Below are 21,072 nucleotides of genomic sequence, written 5' to 3' on the forward strand. Positions count from 1 at the left end.
GAGAAAAGCATTGTGACCTTCCTAAATGACTGTCGCCCTGTTGCACTCACCCCAATTGTGATGAAGTGCTTCGAGAGAATAGTCATGACTCACGTCCAGGAAACCATTCCAAACACTATAGACCCTCTTCAGTTTGCATACCATCACAACAGGTCAACAGACGACGCAGTGAACACGGCCCTTCACACAGCCCTCACACACCTGGAGGGCAAGGACACATATGTCAGAACCCACCGCCCACATAAACACACACACACACACTTACACTCATCACACACACACTCACACCCATCACACACACACATTCACACTCACACACCCATCACACACCCACCCAATACACACACAGACACCCACACACCCACACTCTCACAAACATACATCACACCGATCACACACGCATGCCCATACACACACATACACACACCAATACACACACATCACATCCATCATACACATCACACCCACACCCAAACGATACACACACCCATCACACATATGCCCCCAATACACACACACACCTAATACACACACACACCCATACACCCCAATACACACACCCATCACACACACACACACTCAGACATCACACCCATCACACACACATACCCAATACACACACATCACACCCATCATACACATCACACACACACACACACCGCCATCACACCCTCTCACAAACACACACATCACACTCTCACACACACCCACTAACACACCTCAAACCCATCACACACACACACACACACATCACACACACCCACAGAACTCTGCACTGAACACTGGCCACTTTTCATGTATTTATTCTCCTGCTCGGCTGCTCAGCATTCAGTTTGCACATTTTGCACCTTGAACTTTATTCCCACGAATGCCATTTGTGCATCACACGTATCGTATCTCCATTGTGCTTATAGTGTAAATTTCATAGACGGATATTTTCTCACATATATTCTATAATATTGTTCTTGTATTCAACTGCTGTTTTTTCTTAACTCGTTGCTTCATATTCGCTGCTTGTGTACTGTGTATGACTGCGTATGTGACAAAGTAAACTCTAAAACACCAACAAACACATTTAATATTGGATCACTTTGTTGAGTAACTGATTGAATATCTATATGATCATGTTATTTGTTTTACTGGGCTCTCTGCATTGCTTGTTAGGACTCAAATGAAGCCCTGATAATATTTTAGGTCATTTATTAAAGAAATTCACATAATGCTAAAGCATTTATGTGGTGAACATTAACAGTGGTGTACATTAACAGCGGTGCACATTAACAGTGGTGTACATTAACAGCGGTGCACATTAACGGCGGTGAACATTAACGGCAGTGAACTTTAACAGTGGTGAACATTAACGGCGGTGAACATTAACGGCGGTGCACATTAACAGTGGTGAACATTAACAGTGGTGAACATTAACAGCGGTGCACATTAACAGTGGTGAACATTAACAGTGGTGTACATTAACAGCGGTGCACATTAACAGTGGTGAACATTAACAGCGGTGAACATTAACAGTGGTGTACATTAACAGCGGTGCACATTAACGGCGGTGAACATTAACGGCAGTGAACTTTAACAGTGGTGAACATTAACAGTGGTGAACTTTAACAGTGGTGAACATTAACGGCGGTGCACATTAACAGTGGTGAACATTAACAGCGGTGCACATTAACAGTGGTGAACAGTAGAATTGTGTGTGGTGGGTGGGTGTATATGTATAGAGGCATATGTATAGATATGTAAACATGTGTGTGTATGTATGTAGCAGCAAATAGTAGAATTATGTCTGGGTGTATATATGTATATGTATATGTGAATATGTATATGTATGTATATCTGTATAATTGTTTTTTTCCCCTCCCTTTTTTTTTTTTAACTTACTTATTTATCTATTTATTTTTATTTAGTTGTCTGTTTATTTACTTATTTTATTTGTTTTTTCTCTCTTTATTTTATTATTATTTTTTTTCTATTTATTTATTTACTTACTTAATTATCATTATTATGATTTATTTTTTTTTATTTTTTTTCTCTCTCCTCCCTTCTTCTCTTTCTTTCCTGTCCTCTTTTTTATTGCCTGTCAGGCCTGGCCAAACAAATAAAATAAAAACTTTAACAAGAATAGGCTTTAGTAACCTATAGAGCTTTTTCTTGTGAAAACAAATATGTTTGGTACATCAGTACATTCGGATTACCATTCCGATTGCAAAAATGGCCAGACATGACAGGTTAAAAAAAAAAAAAAAAAAAAAAAAAAAGTGGTGAACATTAACAGTGGTGAACATTAACAGCAGTGCACATTAACAGTGGTGAACATTAACAGTGGTGAACATTAACAGTGGTGTACATTAACAGTGGTGAACATTAACAGCGGTGCACATTAACAGCAGTGCACATTAACAGTGGTGAACATTAACAGTGGTGAACATTAACAGTGGTGTACATTAACAGTGGTGTATATTAACAGTGGTGAACATTAACAGTGGTGAACATTGCCAGTGGTGAACATTAACAGTGGTGTACATTAACAGCGGTGCACATTAACGGCGGTGAACATTAACGGCGGTGAACTTTAACAGTGGTGAACATTAACAGTGGTGAACTTTAACAGTGGTGAACATTAACGGCGGTGCACATTAACAGTGGTGAACATTAACAGTGGTGAACATTAACAGCGGTGCACATTAACAGTGGTGAACATTAACAGTGGTGAACATTAACAGTGGTGTACATTAACAGTGGTGAACATTAACAGTGGTGAACATTAACAGCGGTGAACATTAACAGCGGTGAACATTAACAGCGGTGAACATTAACGGTGGTGAACATTAACAGCAGTGCACATTAACAGCGGTGAACATTAACAGTGGTGTACATTAACAGTGGTGTATATTAACGGTGGTAAACATTAACAGTGGTGAACATTAACAGTGGTGAACATTAACAGTGGTGAACATTGACAGTGGTGAACATTAACAGTGGTGTACATTAACAGCGGTGCACATTAACGGCGGTGAACATTAACGGCAGTGAACTTTAACAGTGGTGAACATTAACAGTGGTGAACTTTAACAGTGGTGAACATTAACAGCAGTGAACATTAACGGCGGTGCACATTAACAGTGGTGAACATTAACAGTGGTGAACATTAACAGCGGTGCACATTAACAGTGGTGAACATTAACAGTGGTGCACATTAACAGCAGTGCACATTAACAGCGGTGAACATTAACAGTGGTGTACATTAACAGCGGTGCACATTAACGGCGGTGAACATTAACGGCAGTGAACTTTAACAGTGGTGAACATTAACAGTGGTGAACTTTAACAGTGGTGAACATTAACAGCAGTGAACATTAACGGCGGTGCACATTAACAGTGGTGAACATTAACAGTGGTGAACATTAACAGCGGTGCACATTAACAGTGGTGAACATTAACAGTGGTGAACATTAACAGTGGTGAACATTAACGGTGGTGAACATTAACAGCAGTGCACATTAACAGTGGTGAACATTAACAGTGGTGAACATTAACAGTGGTGTACATTAACAGTGGTGAACATTAACGGTGGTGAACATTAACAGCAGTGCACATTAACAGTGGTGAACATTAACAGTGGTGAACATTAACAGTGGTGTACATTAACAGTGGTGAACATTAACAGTGGTGAACATTAACAGCGGTGCACATTAACAGTGGTGAACATTAACGGTGGTGAACATTAACAGCAGTGCACATTAACAGTGGTGAACATTAACAGTGGTGAACATTAACAGTGGTGTACATTAACAGTGGTGTATATTAACGGTGGTGAACATTAACAGTGGTGAACATTAACGGTGGTGAACATTAACAGCAGTGCACATTAACAGTGGTGAACATTAACAGTGGTGAACATTAACAGTGGTGTACATTAACAGTGGTGTATATTAACGGTGGTAAACATTAACAGTGGTGAACATTAACAGTGGTGAACATTAACAGTGGTGAACATTAACAGCGGTGCACATTAACAGTGGTGAACATTAACAGTGGTGAACATTAACAGCAGTGCACATTAACAGCAGTGCACATTAACAGCGGTGAACATTAACAGTGGTGTACATTAACAGCGGTGCACATTAACGGCGGTGAACATTAACGGCAGTGAACTTTAACAGTGGTGAACATTAACAGTGGTGAACTTTAACAGTGGTGAACATTAACAGCAGTGAACATTAACGGCGGTGCACATTAACAGTGGTGAACATTAACAGTGGTGAACATTAACAGTGGTGAACATTAACAGCGGTGCACATTAACAGTGGTGAACATTAACAGTGGTGAACATTAACAGTGGTGAACATTAACGGTGGTGAACATTAACAGCAGTGCACATTAACAGTGGTGAACATTAACAGTGGTGAACATTAACAGTGGTGTACATTAACAGTGGTGAACATTAACAGTGGTGAACATTAACAGCGGTGCACATTAACAGTGGTGAACATTAACGGTGGTGAACATTAACAGCAGTGCACATTAACAGTGGTGAACATTAACAGTGGTGAACATTAACAGTGGTGTACATTAACAGTGGTGTATATTAACGGTGGTGAACATTAACAGTGGTGAACATTAACGGTGGTGAACATTAACAGCGGTGCACATTAACAGTGGTGAACATTAACAGTGGTGAACATTAACAGTGGTGTACATTAACAGTGGTGTATATTAACGGTGGTAAACATTAACAGTGGTGAACATTAACAGTGGTGAACATTAACAGTGGTGAACATTAACAGTGGTGAACATTGACTTTCCCACATTGGGTGAAACTCTGATGTTGCTCCAGTGTAAACTCTGACATTTGAAGCCCGTAATGAGCTTTGTTGTGTTTTAGTGTTTCAGTAAATCCTTCAGTAAATACGTCAACTTGAAGCCTCACTCTTAACACTGGAGTAGGTTTTAGTCCAGTACGCCTCACTTAGAGCGGACAAATACAGCTCATGAGCTCTTATAATGTGTTATGAACAGTACTTGTAATGCATTAACAATTAGTAATGCACAATAAGACTGGCTATAATGTGTGATGCATTTTCATAAATATTTATAGCCATGTTTATGATGCATTATGAATAATATGTTATGAATGTATTATAATAGATGCTTCAAACATGACATTCATAGAAAGTGTTACAAATTTATAAGCTTTCAATTTACTACAGAAAAGATGCTGGAATAAATGCACATACAATGAACAAATAACTACACACTTTATATTTGCATGTATAGCCTTCTAATAAATAAATGTGTGAAAAGTTTCCTGTGTGGAGAATATTAACTTCGACTTGACTTCTCTTGGTTTGTCACTGGTCCTTTTCTCTCTCTCTGTGGCATTTAGTTTTTCTCCTGTTGAATCCTCAGTGAACAAATTCACAGCACAACAGATCATCACATGTGCATGTTAGGGGTTTACTAAGCAGTTCCTGTGTTGTCCCAGCTGGTTGCTAAGGGCACTGCTGACCAGTTAGTACAGAATCTCTGAAGGTTGATAGGGTTTTGCAAGTAAACTTGAATCTTAGTGACATAAGAGTGATGATCAAACTTTTATTCCTTTGGCAAAAAGCCACATTCTGAAAAGCTGACACAGACAAAAAAATATACTTGAGCGCTCTCAGTATAATTAGCATGAGCATGAGCTTGTTAGAAAAACTGTATTAGTTTACTTTTGAATTGTGTGTGTGTGTGTGTGTGTGTGTGTGTGTGTGTGTGTGTGTGTGTGTGTGTGTGTGTGTGTATGTATGTATGTATTAACTAACTGGTGAATAATGCAGTTTGACTTTTCCGCTCTCCCTGGATTTACATGCCGTTTACTTTCTTTCTCCCATTGAATTCCCAGCATGCAAATTCACAGCACAACAAATCCACATGCAGAACCGCTCCTTTGTCTCCACCAGACGCTTTAATAGGATCTCTGCTGTGAGACTAACAGGATTCGATGAATCTTAAGAACAGCGAGAGGAGCTGTGAAGCTGGCAGAGAGTCTACAGTAATAGATGTGGAACTCTAATGTCTGTTACTAATGCCTGGACTCCTCTCACACACTCACCGGTTCTGTCCCTGTTCCTCTCTCTCTCTCTCTCTCTCTCTCTCTCTCTCAGCATCTGCCCTTTCCTTTTAACCAGCATCTCTGACACACAGTGTTTATTTTAACTAGCATTAATTCTCGGTGGTCTGAACTAATTCTCTCTCTCTCTCTCTCGATTTGTCCATCTCTCTTCTTAAACTCTCCTCTAAAGGTTCTTCATAAAACACGATCATCATATGTTTCATATCTAAACGCTCCTCTATCTTCATCACTACTTTCCAAACCCACTGCAGCAGCTTCAGCAGCTGTAAACTCTCTGAGGCAATTTCACACGAGTCTCCGATGTGGACTGAATGAAGAATGTAGGGTTTCCGGCATGACGGTCAGTCCTAAGTGATTTCCTGAGTGTCCGTCGGTCAGATTCACGCAGAATGTAGATGGACACACGAATCCACCATCAAAGGCTTTAGCATGATTGCCGCTCCCCTCACCTCTTTACTGCAAGGCAATGCAAAGAAACTGAGCTGGTCACCCGGAGCCGAATCAGCAACTGACTCACTCAAACAGAGCTTCATTACAGCTCCGATTCTCTGCCACCCTGACCCCGCCCTTCCTTTCCTGGTGGAAGCGGATGCTTCCGAGACAGGGATCGGAGCTGTTCTCTCCCAAAGGCATGGTAAACCCACTGAACTCCACGCCTTTACATTCTATTCCAGAAAACTTAATCCTGCCGAGCGAAATTATGATGTAGGTAATCATGAACTGTTGGCTGTCAAGGCAGCTTTAGAGGAAAGGAGGCACTGGCTCGAGGGCTCTGCCCACCCTTTCACCATTCTAATAGACCATAGAAACTTGGAGTACATTAAATCAGCTAAACGTCTAAATCCACGCAGGGCCCGGTGGGCATTGCTTTTTACATGCTTCAATTTCAATTTGACATGTAGACCTGGATCTAAGAATGGCAAGGCAGACGCTCTCTCCCGCCAACATGATTCTGAAGAAAAACCCAGCTGTGCAGACCCCATTATACCCCCTTCATGCATTGTTGCTCCGATCTCTTTCTTGCGATTGTATGGAAGAGATTAGGAGAGCTCAAAACAACGACCCAGCACCCCCTACATGTCCAGATGACAAAGTCTGCGTTCTCATTAACCTTCATAGGAATGTGGTTTAATGGGTGCACTCATCTTTGACCCTGGTATCACCTTTACTAATCATCTTTCATCCTGGTATCACCTGAACGATTTCCCTGGTCCAGCATACTTTCTGGTGGCCCTCTCTATCCACTGACATAACAAATTATGTCAGGTCATGTTCTGTTTGTGCCAGGAATAAAACACCCCGTCAATGCCCTATGCCTCATGCCGCTTCCTATCCCGCATCATCCCTGGTTGCACATAGCTGTGGATTTCTTGACAGATACACCTCCCTCTAATTGAAACACAGCGATTTCAGTGGTCACAGACTGATTTTCCAGAGCCTGCAGATTGATTCCCCTCAAAAAGCTACCTTCTGCTTTGGAGACAGCAGCGAAGCTCTTCCATGAAGTATTTCACTTTTACGGACTGCCCGAGGATATTGTTTCTGATTGGGGGGTTCAGTTTACGTCACGTGTACGGAAGGAATTTTGGAAGTTACTGCATATTAACATCAGTCTCACTTCCGGCTACCACCCTCAGCCCAACGGACAAGTGGAGAGGTTGAACCAAGAATTTGGTTGTTATTTGCACTCATACTGCAATGACAATCAGCACGAATGGAGCCATTTTCTTCCCTGGGCAGAATATGCTCAGAATTCCCTGTTACATTCCTCTACAGGCCTGTCACCATTTCAGTGCATAGTGGGCTATCAACCCCTATTATTTCCCTGGTCAGGTGAGCCTTCTGAGGTGCTGGTAGTCGACGACTGAATGAAGAGGAGAGAGGGGGTTTGGAATTTGGCACATGTACGGCTCCAAAGGGCAATCCGCCGGTAAAAAATCCACAGCAACAGACACAGCAACACATCCACCTTCAGTCCAGGGCAAAAGGAATGGCTCTCCACACAGGATGTGAAGCTGCAACTACCCTACAAGAAGCTGAGCCCGAGGTACACCTACCACCTTGAGTTACCCCCCACATTACCACACCTCACCATCTTTTCGTGTCTCTCTCCTGAAGCCTGTCTCCCCTACAGGTGATGTGCTGACCTCTGACAACGAACCACCTCCCCCTACTGGTAGAGCATAGGGGATATGCATATACGATGCGTGCCCTCTTGATTTCTCTTCGTCAGGGATGTGGTACCTGGATTGGGAAGGCTATGGCCCTAAAGAATGCTGCTGGGTCCCTGCGGATGATATCCCTGATCCTTCGCTTATCATTGACTTCCACAGGGCCCATCCAGATCACCCGGCCCCTCACCCCACGGGTCGTCCTTGTCTGTTACGCCTGCTGGAGCAGCCGCCTTATGGGGGTGTATGTCAGATGTAATACCCACCTTCGCCACCAGAGATCAGCCTCACCTGCCTCGTCTTCCTAGTTAAACCCTGACCCTTCTCACCTGCAGCTCGCTTACCTTCATATATAAGGATCTTCAGTACACTGGTTCATTGCGAAGTATTGCCAGTTTATCCTGTAGACCAAGCCTGGTTTCTTGACTGATGTTTTTGGATTACTATGACCCTTTTCTGAACTCTTGGGCTGCTTTTCGATCTCCCTTTTGTGCTTTTGCTGTTTTGAGGACTTTTCTGGTGTTTTGACTTTTGGACTGTTTTTGGCTCCGATTCTGGTTTTTGTGTGTTTGAGTAAACGATTAACATGGATTTCAATCAGTCTGGAGAGTCTTCCTTACAGTATCTCAGCCCCTCTTCATAGGCTTATAACTCTGGATGTGAGTCTCATGTGATCTCATGATACTGGAGGGTTAAAGTTAATGATACACACTAAACACAGCGGTGTTTAAGCGTGACTGTTAGACAGGCCTGTGCACAGACATTGTCGGGGGCTCAAGGGGGAAAAAGGGACAAACTGAACATGCTTTAATAATAATTTAGTTCACTTTATATTTTAATCACTCTAATCTGAAGAGAGGCAGTGTAATTGTGTTTCTGATTAAATCAAATTTTGTGCACATTTCCCAAATGCAACCAAAACAAAAGTTTGGTCAGTAGGGCCACTGCACCTATGAGCCGTCAAACATCATCCTTTTATTGGCTCTTAATACATATGTTAGTATGTGTATATGTCAGTAATTTAGTAATGTAATGTAATGGGGGTGCATGTATAGCCTTCTAATGAATAAATGTGTGAAAAGTTTCCTGTGTGGAGAATATTAACTTCGACTTGACTTCTCTTGGTTTGTCACTAGTCCTTTTTTCTCTCCCTGTGGCATTTAGTTTTTCTCCTGTTGAATCCTCATTGGCAAATTCACAGCACAACAGATCATCCCAGGTGCATGTTTGGGTTTTACCAAGCAGTTCCTGTGTTGTCCCAGGTGGTTGCTAAGGGCACTGCTGACCAGTTAGTACAGAATCTCTGAAGTTTAATAGGGTTTTGCTAGTAAACTTGAATCTTAGTGATATAAGAGTGATCAAACTTTTATTCCTTTGGGAAAAGGCCACATTCTAAAAAGCTGACGCAGACAAAAAAATATACTTGAGAGCTGTCGATATAATCGGCATGAGCTATTTGTTTGATTTTCATTGTCTACGGTACATAATATCATTAAAGACTCAGAGACTCTGGAGAAATCTCTGTGTGTGAGGGACGAGACCAAAAACCAGTATCTGCTGGCTGTGATCTTTGGGCCCTCAGGCAGCACTGCATTAAAAACAGACATGATTCTGTAGTGGAAATCACTGCATGGCCTCAGAAACACTTCTGAAAACCACTGTCTGTGAAAACAGTTCATCACTGCATCCACAAATGCTGTTAAAGCTCTAAAATGCAAAGAAGAAACCAGATAAAAACAGGATCCAGAAACGCTGCCAGTATTCATGATGGTTTAGGGGGAATTAGTGCACATGGCATGGGTGACGTGCTCATCTGTGAAGGCGCCCTTAAAGCTGAATGACATATACATGCTTTAGCAACATCTGCTGCTGTCCAGACGACATCTTTTTCAGGGAAGGCCTTGATTATTTCAGCAAGATGATGTCAATAAGCTCTAAGGGATAAGCTCTTGCCTCAAGTGGAGGAGTTCAAGTATCTCGGGGTCTTGTTCACGAGTGATGGTACAAGGGAGCGGGAGATTGACAGGCGGATTGGTGCTGGGTCAGCAGTGATGCGGGCTCTTTACCGGTCTGTTGTGGTAAATTCCCACCCTCACCTATGGTCATGAGCTTTGGGTAATGACCAAAAAAATAAGATTGGGAATACAAGAGGCCGAAATGAGTTTCCTCCGCAGGGTGTCTGGACTCTCCCTTAGAGATAGGGTGAGAAGTTCGGTCATCCGGGAGGGAGTAGAGCTGCTGCTTCTTCACGTCGAGAGGAGGCAGCTAAGGTGGTTCGGGCATCTGGTTAGGATGCCTCCTGGACGCCTCCCTCGAGAGATATCACAGGCAAGTCCACCTGGGAGGAGACCCCGGGGAAGACCCAGAACACGCTGGCGTGATTATATCACCCAGCTGGCCTGGGAGCGCCTCGGAGATCCCTTGGAGAGCTAGTGGAAGTGGCTGGGGAAAGGGAGGTCTGGGCCTCATTGCTTAGGATGCTGCCCCCGCGACCCGAACCCCGGAGAAGCGGAAGATAATGGATGGATGGATGGATGGATGGATGGATATAGCAAATACATTTCTTCATACATATTATGAATATTTCTTGTTTTTTCAGATTGTGACGCTGTTACCTGTATTCTCTCACTGCTGAATGTTATGAAGGTAAACCAGGACATTTTCACTATTAAGACCCTTCAGAAGAGACTCTCATCAACGTGATGCTAATGTGTCCACACACTTTTGGCCATGTACTGTTTGCAAGCTAAAAGTGCCCATCCTGCTCTTGTAATGACATGTTTAAGCTTTCGGTTTAATTTTAATCCCAACGCTTGTTGAAACTGGAGGGTCAGTCGTTGCCGGTGCTCCGTGTGATGCTGCCATCAAAACAAACAGAAACAGAGGCGAAATCCTCTGTAGATCCGACAAATGCGTGAGAAAAGCATCTCAGTAATCCGGGCCCTAAGTGCTGCGGATGACTGGCAGGGTCTCACAGCCTCTGCTGAAGAGGCTGGAGAACGAGGGGGTAGAGTGAGACCATCACTATCTGTGTTCCTAGTAAACAAACAAGGCTGCACGATTTGGACGTATAATGCGAAGTTGGATATGCTGCTGGACATCAAGAGGACGACATCAGAAGCAGCAAATTATTATTAAACAATCATGTCTCTGATTCAAGGAGGCAGGAAGGTGTTTTAAGTTGGAGGAGATGAAATTTTAAGCAGCATATGTGTGACGGTCAGATGGTTAGTGCAGTTTTCTGTGTTCGATGTGATGGTTTCATTTCTTTTCATTAAAAACTGCAAAAAAATTACATTTGTTTTGGGTTACTGTTTGGGTTACTTTTAAGGGCTAATTCAGGAATATAATGTGCAGAAAACTGTCCAAAAAACAATGAAAGAGCAAAATGCAAAAGTCTGTGTAGGTGGAAACGTCACAATGTAATTAAACTAATTAAACAAATTATAAAATCACCCAACAGTACAAAATCATGCTATTGCGCAAAATAAAATCAATGATAATCACAGCTACATTTTAGTGCACTGTAAAACACAGTGTCAAAAAAAAACAGTAAAATTCTCACTGACTGTCTGACTAACAGACTGACTCACTGATTGAATGACTGATTGATTGATTGAATGATTGATTGATTGATGGCTGACTAACTGACTGACTAACTGATTGATGGATTGATTGACTCTCTGACTGACTGATTGACTCACTGACTGACTGACTGACTGATTGATGGATTGATTGACTCGCTGACTGACTGATTGACTCACTGACTGACTGACTGATTGATTGATGGATTGACTGACTGACTGATTGATGGATTGACTGACTGACTGACTGACTGATTGATGGATTGACTGACTGACTGACTGAATGACTGACTGACTGAATGACTGACTGATTGATGGATTGAATGACTGATTGATGGATTGACTGACTGACTAATTGATGGATTGACTGACTGACTGACTGATTGATGGATTGACTGATTGATTGATGGATTGACTGACTGATTGACTGACTGACTGATTGTCTGATTGATTGATGGATTGACTGATGGCTGATTGACTGATTGTCTGATTGATTGATGGATTGACTGACTGACTGACTGACCTTACATGAAATTACAATACTACTGTAATAAGACATAATAGCACAGAAAATTATGTATATTAGGCAGAAATAAATATAGAAATAAAAATATTCAGAAATTAGACAGAAATGAAAAAATGAGTTAAGGTATTAGAGAGTGGAAACAGAAATATATGCATATTTACAGCTAAAGCAGATTTGTTGCATTTACATTAGCGTTCATGATACACAATGTGTGGCTGCACCGTATTAACCTGTGGGAACAACATCCTAATGCGTAGTTACGACTTAGTAAAGCGTGGGAATGAGATCATGTCTTATTAAGCTGTGGTCAAGTCTTAATAATTGTCCTAAAACACATTTTTAAACTCATCAAATTAGGAGTGCCGACATAAAAAGAGCCTTTCTGACTCTGTTTGCATCTTAATTATGTAGGAATTTTGGAAAATGGGTGTAACTCCCCTTTAATAACCTCACTTTGGCCTGTATGATCTGAAACAGCAGTTTTGCTTTGGAATTTTCATACACAGCAACCAAAAATCCATGACATGGGCCCTTTAACGGATGGTTTAGTGGGAATAAAAGTGAAACCAGGGTGGTCTCTGAGTTCTGCTCCCCTCTGCATGCTGCGCACTGTTGACATGTTGGCCTGTATTTTCCAAACCGAGGAAATCTGGCAACCACAGCAGGCGCGCTGCACTGTCTGCATTCAGAATTCATGGAAGGAACCATCCGCGCGCCGTGTGGCTGTCAGAGACCCCCCTCCGCCTGCGGATGGTCTGATCCAGACTGGCTGTCTTTAAAGGGCTGAAGAGCCGCTCCGGATCACTGCGCTGCTGCTGCTGCTGCTCCTCCTCCTCCTCCTCCTCCTCCTCCTCTCTGTCCGTCTGTCTGTCCGTCTGTCTGTCCGTCTATTTATTCGCTTTTTTTCTCTCAGAAATTTTCATCGGTGAGTACATCCGTCTCCATTCCTTCGCTTTTCTCTTTGCTCTTCTTCCTCCTCTTCCTCCTCTTCTTCTTTGGGCTGCCACCTTCTTGAATCTGCTTGCCTCGTGTTCTTGTTTTTCCTGTCTTCACCGTCCTGGGCAGGTGGCGGTCAGGGTTTCTGCTTAGGCGGCTGGTTTTTAACCGAGGGTATGGAGTAGATTCACCTGGACTTTCCTTCTTGCTTTCTTCTTGTAAATCTGAGTAAAGTTGCTCTTTTCCCTTCTTTTTGAAAGTGGGATCTGTTGTGTACAAGTTCTCTTCTTTTTCTCTACCTTCTCACTCTGTAACTGTCCGTTCCACCTTAAATGGAGAAGCCTCAGGCGCCAGAGTGTACCTGCTGCACCGTTTAAGGTGGAACGGAGAACTGGGTTGAGCAGTGTGGGGTTCCCCGGCTGTGAGGAGTAACTGTCTCTGCACTGTGAACTAGTCAGCATTAATAAAAGTTGATCCGTTTTAATTAATCAATCAATCAAGTTAATGAGCTCCTTCTATTTGGACTGTTTGGGTTCTGTTTGATTCCAAATCTTCCACAGAACTGTTAACATTAACCAGAGCACATTCACTGAAGAAACTTCATTTATGTAGTTTTCATTGATTTTACAGCAGCCTAAAGCTCCCTGAGTGACGCTCCGCATCACAGACGCTGGATTCAGATCCTACAGTCCTGAGTCATGTTAATAAAGGGGAATTACACCCATTTTTCAAAATTCCTGCATAATTAAGTGGTTTGGTGTGAAACGCTCCGTTAGAGAAACTGGCCGAGTCAGAACTGCTCACAGTGGTGGTGATAGGAACCAGACGTCCGCCTCTAAAAGCTCCTCACAGAAAGTTCCTACATGAGATGGTTCTGAATTCACTGCCTGATGACTGAGACGCTGTTTTATGATAGTTTAGAGAACTTCAACTCCATTCATGGTGGAGGGAGACATGCAGGGCGCTGTGCGGCAAAATAGTCCCCAAAGAAAACGGATTATTCCAGATTTTCCACTATTTTCCAACATCAACATTCCATATAAACTCACAAGACTCGTGTAGGTTCTCTGGAGGTTCTGGATGGTAAATAAAATGTCTCTATCTGTGTTGTAGTCATGGCGACGCCTGGTTCCCATCACCACCACTGTAAAGACGTCTGAACCGTTTCACACCAAACTGCAGTTATTAATGCACCTGGATTATTATAGATCTAATCTGCATATAAATCGCTCCGAAAAATGAAGAATGAAATGTATTTTACATTAAACAAGCAGTTTAGTTCTCAGCCATTTACTGTAATTTTACAGGGACACTGCTGTAATTACCATTTACTGTGTAATACCACACAGTGCAGCAGTCACTTATAGGTATTTGAATGTAAGAATAATCTACTAGCAACTGAATTCTTGGCTATGTACTGTACATTTACAGTAATGTCACTGTTAATGAATATTAATGAAGGGAAATACTGTATACTGTTGAATGTACAGCCATTTATAGCTTTTGATTTAAAGTTTATGAAGATAGTATTAATTCAAAAAATCGTGTTACACACAACACATGACATTATTGCAGTTCCATGTATTCCTGCCAGTTTTCGAGGCTCCAGAGGTAAACTCCACATGGCTGAACTTGTTAACAAGCAAAACGTGAGATTAATCCCACGTATCTTCTTACATGAGAATCTGACCACACTGTACAAATGGTCCGTCTGTTTAACCTAAAAAAAGATTTCATGTGGTAACGAGTTAATTAACTAGTTTTATGTTCTACAGAGCAGGAAGGCACCTTTTAAGAATTATAGTAGGACTTCTGCTGTAGACTGTAGACTGTAGACAGCAGTGTTTACAGCACACCTGCTTTATTTGCCTAGATTTTGCATAGTGTGCATGTACAGACATAAGTGTACACATGTTTTGCATGCGCCTTCCGCCCGAAGACTGCTGGGATAGGCTCCAGCATCCCCCCGCGACCCTGACGGAGAAGCGGCTTAGAAAATGGATGGATGGATGTTTTGCATGCAGTGTATAAATGTGTTCACATCACTAGTTTAGTGAGTGATTAGTGTCACTGCTTTGGTTTATGGTACATACAGTATTGTGCCCATTGGAATGAGCTCACTGCAAGACATAGACCTAGACTTAGACTTAGACTTAGACTTAGACAGACTTTGTCATTCAAATTTACACCGTACAGTGCGCATTAGAACGAAATTGTGTTGCACTGGTTCAGAGCAGATCGGGGAGAAAAGAAAAATAAAATAATACAATGTAGTGAAAGTGTAGTGCATATGTAAACACATGTATATCAGCAGATAAATACATTTTAAATAAGTATATATACAGAGAGTGTCCTGCACTGGAGCTCCCAGGTACGGAGTAATCAAAGAATCGGAGCCGTGTTATATTTAGAGTCCAGCCGTATTACGGCGTGTGGCAAGAAGCTGTTTTGGAACCTGGCTGTTCTGCTTCGAAGACTTCGGAACCTCCTTCCAGAGCCCAGCAGCGAGAACAGTCCATGGTGGGGGTGGGAGGGGTCTCTGTTTATGCTCTGAGCTCTGGTCAGACAGCGACTTGTCTTAAGCACTTTCATAACCCATTAATGCCCACGTGTGAACTGTTAAATAGCCTTTGATGCTCAGAATCTGAAGAGATATTTCAGTGTAATCAGAGCATTTGGGGTAAACAGCAGTGGGGAAATCTTCTTTTAGGTGTTCAGAGAAGGCGCTAGTGATTTCTGGGGGCTAAAAAATAAACACAAATCAACCATAAGATTAAGTCCACCGGCTTGTGTCCACTCAGTGTCCACTTCATCAGCTCCACTGACCGTACAGTGTCTGTAGTTGTACAGTTACAGGCTGTAGTCCGTCTCTGTGAGTGCTTTCCTGACCGTTGCCCTTCTTACTGTATATGCTTGGGTTTTACTGGGTGACACTGCTTGTAATCAAAGGCTGGCAGAGTGTTGTACAGTTGTGTGCAAAAGTTTGTGCGCCCCTGGTCAAATACCATGTTGACCATCTAAGTTAAAGTAAACGACATCCTCTACTGAGACGCACCACCGCATGGTTTAATGCACAGTGAGTGTTTATTTACTGAACTGAACATGTTGGTTAAAGAACAGGACATGAAATTTGGCCCATGGCACGTTTTATGTGCGTCATGCTTTATTTTATGTAGCTGTGTTGACTGATGCAATGGATGTAACATGAAGAAACACACTTCAGGATAAAATCACCACACCACCAAAACCAAATACGCAGCAGCTCATGTCTGACCGGTCATTTCTGTAAGGAATACGGTGAGGAGGGGACTCCACGTGTTGAAGATGTGCTCATTAACTATTATTCGTATTTCTATAGAGTTTGCACTTGGCGGTAAGCGTGAATGTAAAGAGAGGAAGTCCTGCGTTCCTCTGTTCAAAGCTCTCTGAGGTTCTTTGATTAATAATGTAGTTTGTGTGTTTACTCCGTTACACTGCTCTGTTCTGGCCTCTTGTCCTGCTGAGAGCTCTCCACGGTTTGATTGTGCTGTTGACGGTGTTTATAAGAGCACTAGAGCAAAGTAAACAGGAGGAGCCGAACTCACTCTCTCTGAAGGTTTTCGGCTCTGTTTTACTGTTTATGCATCTGTATTGCTTTGTTTTCTGACTGCAGTCCGTGTCGCAGCTCAGCTTCGGGGCCTGAAGATAAGTTTGAGTTATTTGGAGTTGCACAGCACAGACATCATGCAGCTGAACTCTGATCATACAAACATCTCGAACTGGCAGACCTGGAGAGAGGAACCTCGCCATATTTCATTTTCGGCTTGCGTGGAAACAACTAGGCTTATATGAATTGTATTCATTTTTAATATTAATAAGGTTGTAGTGATACTTAAGACTCAAATTTGATTTGATACAATAAGGTGGTGCCTCAATATGACATACAGTCTGTTCTCACAGTTCTGAGTTTGTTGATGTGGAAGCACAAATACAAGCTTTAATAAGCCATGAGAGGCTGTGTGCTACTGTCATTTGTGTTTTTAGGCACAACGTGAAGCGAGTAAAAAACTCCCTCCTCCGTGTTAAAATGACTGTAACGCACAGCCTCAAGTGACTCATTGCTTTTATGAAACGGCGGCCAACATAAAATAATAAAATACACTTCTAGAAATAAAGGTACTCTGCAGGTACCTGATTCATTCATCAAGGTACAAACAGTGTAAATGTTCCCTCAAAGCTCCAGCAGTGGGTTTAACATCTGATTGTGAAGCTTAAATCAGTTTCTCCAGGTGAAAAGTTGGTATTTGTTCTTTTTCATAACTGAATGTTTTAAAACAGAACAGTAGAATAAAAGCCTGGAGGCGAGGCGGGGGGTGCGGAGTCAGTACAGCTTAGAACAGATCATCTCAGTGGATTATGGTTCAGTTATGTTCTCTGACTAAAGACACTGAGAGGGGAACTGACCCAGAGACAGTCTAGAACCTTTATTTCTAAGAGTCTATGATAAACATGCAATTGTTCAATGTCAATAATACTCATCATAAGCAAGCGTTCCACCAGGAAATGTGTTCCTTAAGAGTACGGCATCGTTGCCAAGCAACCATGAACTGCCAAAGGAGGAGAAGGACATTTGGTCGTTTCATGAACTTTTATAACAGTGAACCTCTGATATCACAGCACTGTTCACTGCAGAAACCTTCGCTTTGTAAATACTGTTTGGTCACCAAATCACCACCGCGAGTCTTATTTAGCTCCAATCCAGCGGCGCCCTCTTCTGGTGCTGGGGCTGGATCTCAAACTTCCTACATAGTGCACTACGTAGGAGTTTAAATACTGGATCCTGCAGCCCAACAGAGCAAAACACAGCTAAGAAACAGTCGTTTGGGAGTCAGACTCATCCACACTCCATAAACGATTTCACAGCTATCCCACTCTTTAGGGAGTATAGAGCAGTTTGGGATTCAGCCTGGGCTCGACGCAGCATTTGACTGAAACATGGACATTTGAAGCTTGTAAGAAACTCAGGTGACATTTTTAGACCTATATACTGCAGTTTTACAGTAAATTATACTGTAAGTGCTTTAAGTCTGTGATTTAAATGATGGAGCTGTTTCGCATGTTTGCTATTTTGCTGACCAGCCAAATTCTAGATAAGAAAATAAGCTGTTAGCCCCTTAGTTGAAACAGAACCGGGTCTAGAGTCAAAGATTATTCCATTAACAGCACAAGGGTTTTGGTGACATGGTGCAGTGATAGCAAGCTCAGTCGCTGTGCGGCAGTCTGACGCCTGTATTGTGTATTTTACAGTAAATATGAATTCTCTTGTGTGTACTTTGAGAACTGGACTCTTCAGTTGCTATGACCCCACGTTTTGTTGAGGGCACTGTGGGATCAGTGATGTGTGGCATTAAAACACTAAACTGACAAGGGCGGGTTAAAAGCTTGAGGAATCAGCCCGTAGAGCTCGTAAAGCTTCTTCATTAAAATAAACCACAATAAAAACGCTGTGCTACGATATCTAATACCACAGTGGAGGAATCTAACAAGACCTAACCACGCTTCCACGCTCTGAAACGACAGTACTTAGTTTACCTGAAAGAAGATAATCACTATTCTACACATCCCTCTGACCTGGGGGCCGAGACAGAGTGGCCGTCTACATGGTGAGAGTGGACAGGTGCTCCTACTGCCCGTTTCAAACACCAGGTGACACAAATCAATCCATCAATCTCTTGTAATCCTATGCGCTTCGGCCATGTCCAACTAGCCTTGTTGGAAGGGAATTCCAGACCTCCAACTCCTACTGGTCATGCTGAGACTCAACCGAAGGAAGATTTTTAAGGGGGGGCCAAAAACCAGCGACCCTCATTTGCAGCTCTATTAAACAGATGGTTCTTCAAAGAGCCATCAGGTCAAATCCCATGTTGCTGTTGATCTTCTAAGTTAAAATAAATCCTCTACTGAGACGCACCACCGCACGGTTTAATGCACAATTTATTGAACTGAACATGTTGGTTAAAGAATAGGACGCAAAATTTGGCCCATGGCACGTTTTATGTGTTGTGTGTTATTTTATGTAGCTGTGTTGACTGACGCAATGGATGTAACGTGAAAAAACACACTTCAGGATAAAATCACCACACCAGCAAAACTGAACAGGGTGTCCCACAAAACTGACATCATTAGAGCTGTGAGTGTCTGAGTAACTGCATGTCGTAGGCAAACTAAGTGAAACAGGCTTCGTGTTGTGTAGAGGTGGTCAAGACAACTTTCTGAAGTGCAGACCGAGCATCAGAATGAGGAAGAAAGGGGATTTAAGTGACTTTGAACGTGGCGTGGTTGTTGGTGCCAGACGGGCTGGTCTGAGTATTTCAGAAACTGCTGATCTACTGGGATTTTCACGCACAACCATCTCTAGGGTTTACAGAGAACGGTCCAAAAAAGAGGAAATATCCAGTGAGCGGTCAGTTGTGTGGACGAAAATGCCTTGTTGATGTGAGAGGTCAGAGGAGAACGGGCAGACTGGTTCCAGATGATAGAAAGGCAACAGGAACTCAAATAACCAACCAAAATCTCTGAGGAACGTTTCCAGCACCTTGTTGAAAGTCTGCCATGAAGAATTAAGGCAGTTCTGAAGGCAAAAGGGGGCCCAACCTAATAAAGTGGCCGGTGAGTGTATGTTCAGTACGCGCACCACCTGTGACCCGACACACATCCCGTCGGTAGTCCAGCTCATTTCTCTTTGAATTTTTTGTGCCGTGTCCAGATCTGCTTTCCAGCTGGTGCATTGTTATTGAATTTTCTCTCTGCTCACTCCTGAGTTTGAGAATATTCGAACACACAGAAATCCTTTCATTTCTATTGAACGGCGTTCTTCAACCTAAAAACACATTAAGAACTAAACGTGGTTAGTTTTTACACATTTTGTGCAGATTTGAGGTCATTTGAGAGAGAATTGTCTGTTATTAGACATGAAATGAGGTCAGTGTTTTTGGGACACCCTCTGTAAGCATCAGCTCACGTCTGATGGTTCGGTTCTTCGAAGCTGCTTCAGTAAAGAAAATGGTTCTTTAAAAGGCCATGAACACTCAAAGAACCCTTGGCATGAATAATGGGTGTTTGCATCATGAAGCGGTTCTTCAGTTTGGTGGAGAACGTGTCATATATGGTGCAGCAGAGAACCCAAAGGGGGTTTTCTAATGTCGCAAGCTTGGTATCATAAGAATAAAAGAACCCCTTTGGTGTTACATAGAGCCCTTTTCGAAAAGGTTCTAAACAGAAGATCTACAGCACTTTCTGTAGAACCTTTTTACTGAAGAACCCTTGTAGAAGCACGTATTTACAGCCCGAGAGAAACGTCTGTTCAGTGCAGCTGAGCACACTGTACAGCTGTGCTACTGAGTTACAACGCAGCAGCTTTCAGACTGAAACACTGTCAATTGTTTTGGATTCAGGTGTTTATGTGACTCCTGTTGCTGTTTGTGGTCAGGATTATGAATTGGATGCAGCTGAAGGTCGTGGCTGTGTCCGGTACACTGCGTCCACCATGCTAACTATACCCCGGCTTAGCCCTTAGCACTTTTGATGATGCAACGCTGACGGTGATCAGATATTTTTGGCTCGTCTGAAAGATTTCAGGAGCTTTTATCGTTTAGATCCTGCACTGACTAAACAACAGGCACATCACAGTCTCTTTAGATTCGCTCCGTTATGAAATGCATGTTCACATTCTTTAAAATTAGCAGCTGCATT

The 21,072-nt window shown here is 42.5% G+C and overlaps 1 protein-coding gene across 2 annotated transcripts in view; it reads left to right on the top strand.

The window, feature by feature from the left end:
• The first annotated feature begins 13,195 nt into the window (after positions 1–13,195).
• The window catches only part of raly (RALY heterogeneous nuclear ribonucleoprotein), a 145,307-nt gene continuing 137,430 nt past the window's right edge, over positions 13,196–21,072 (top strand). For both annotated transcript variants that reach the window (XM_017708388.2, XM_017708389.2), the window contains exon 1: positions 13,196–13,330. The gene's annotated coding sequence lies outside the window, so the exon portion shown is untranslated. The remainder of the gene's footprint in view (positions 13,331–21,072) is intronic.

The sequence above is a fragment of the Pygocentrus nattereri genome, chromosome 26 (genome assembly GCF_015220715.1).
Source record: "Pygocentrus nattereri isolate fPygNat1 chromosome 26, fPygNat1.pri, whole genome shotgun sequence".
NCBI lineage: Eukaryota > Metazoa > Chordata > Actinopteri > Characiformes > Serrasalmidae > Pygocentrus > Pygocentrus nattereri.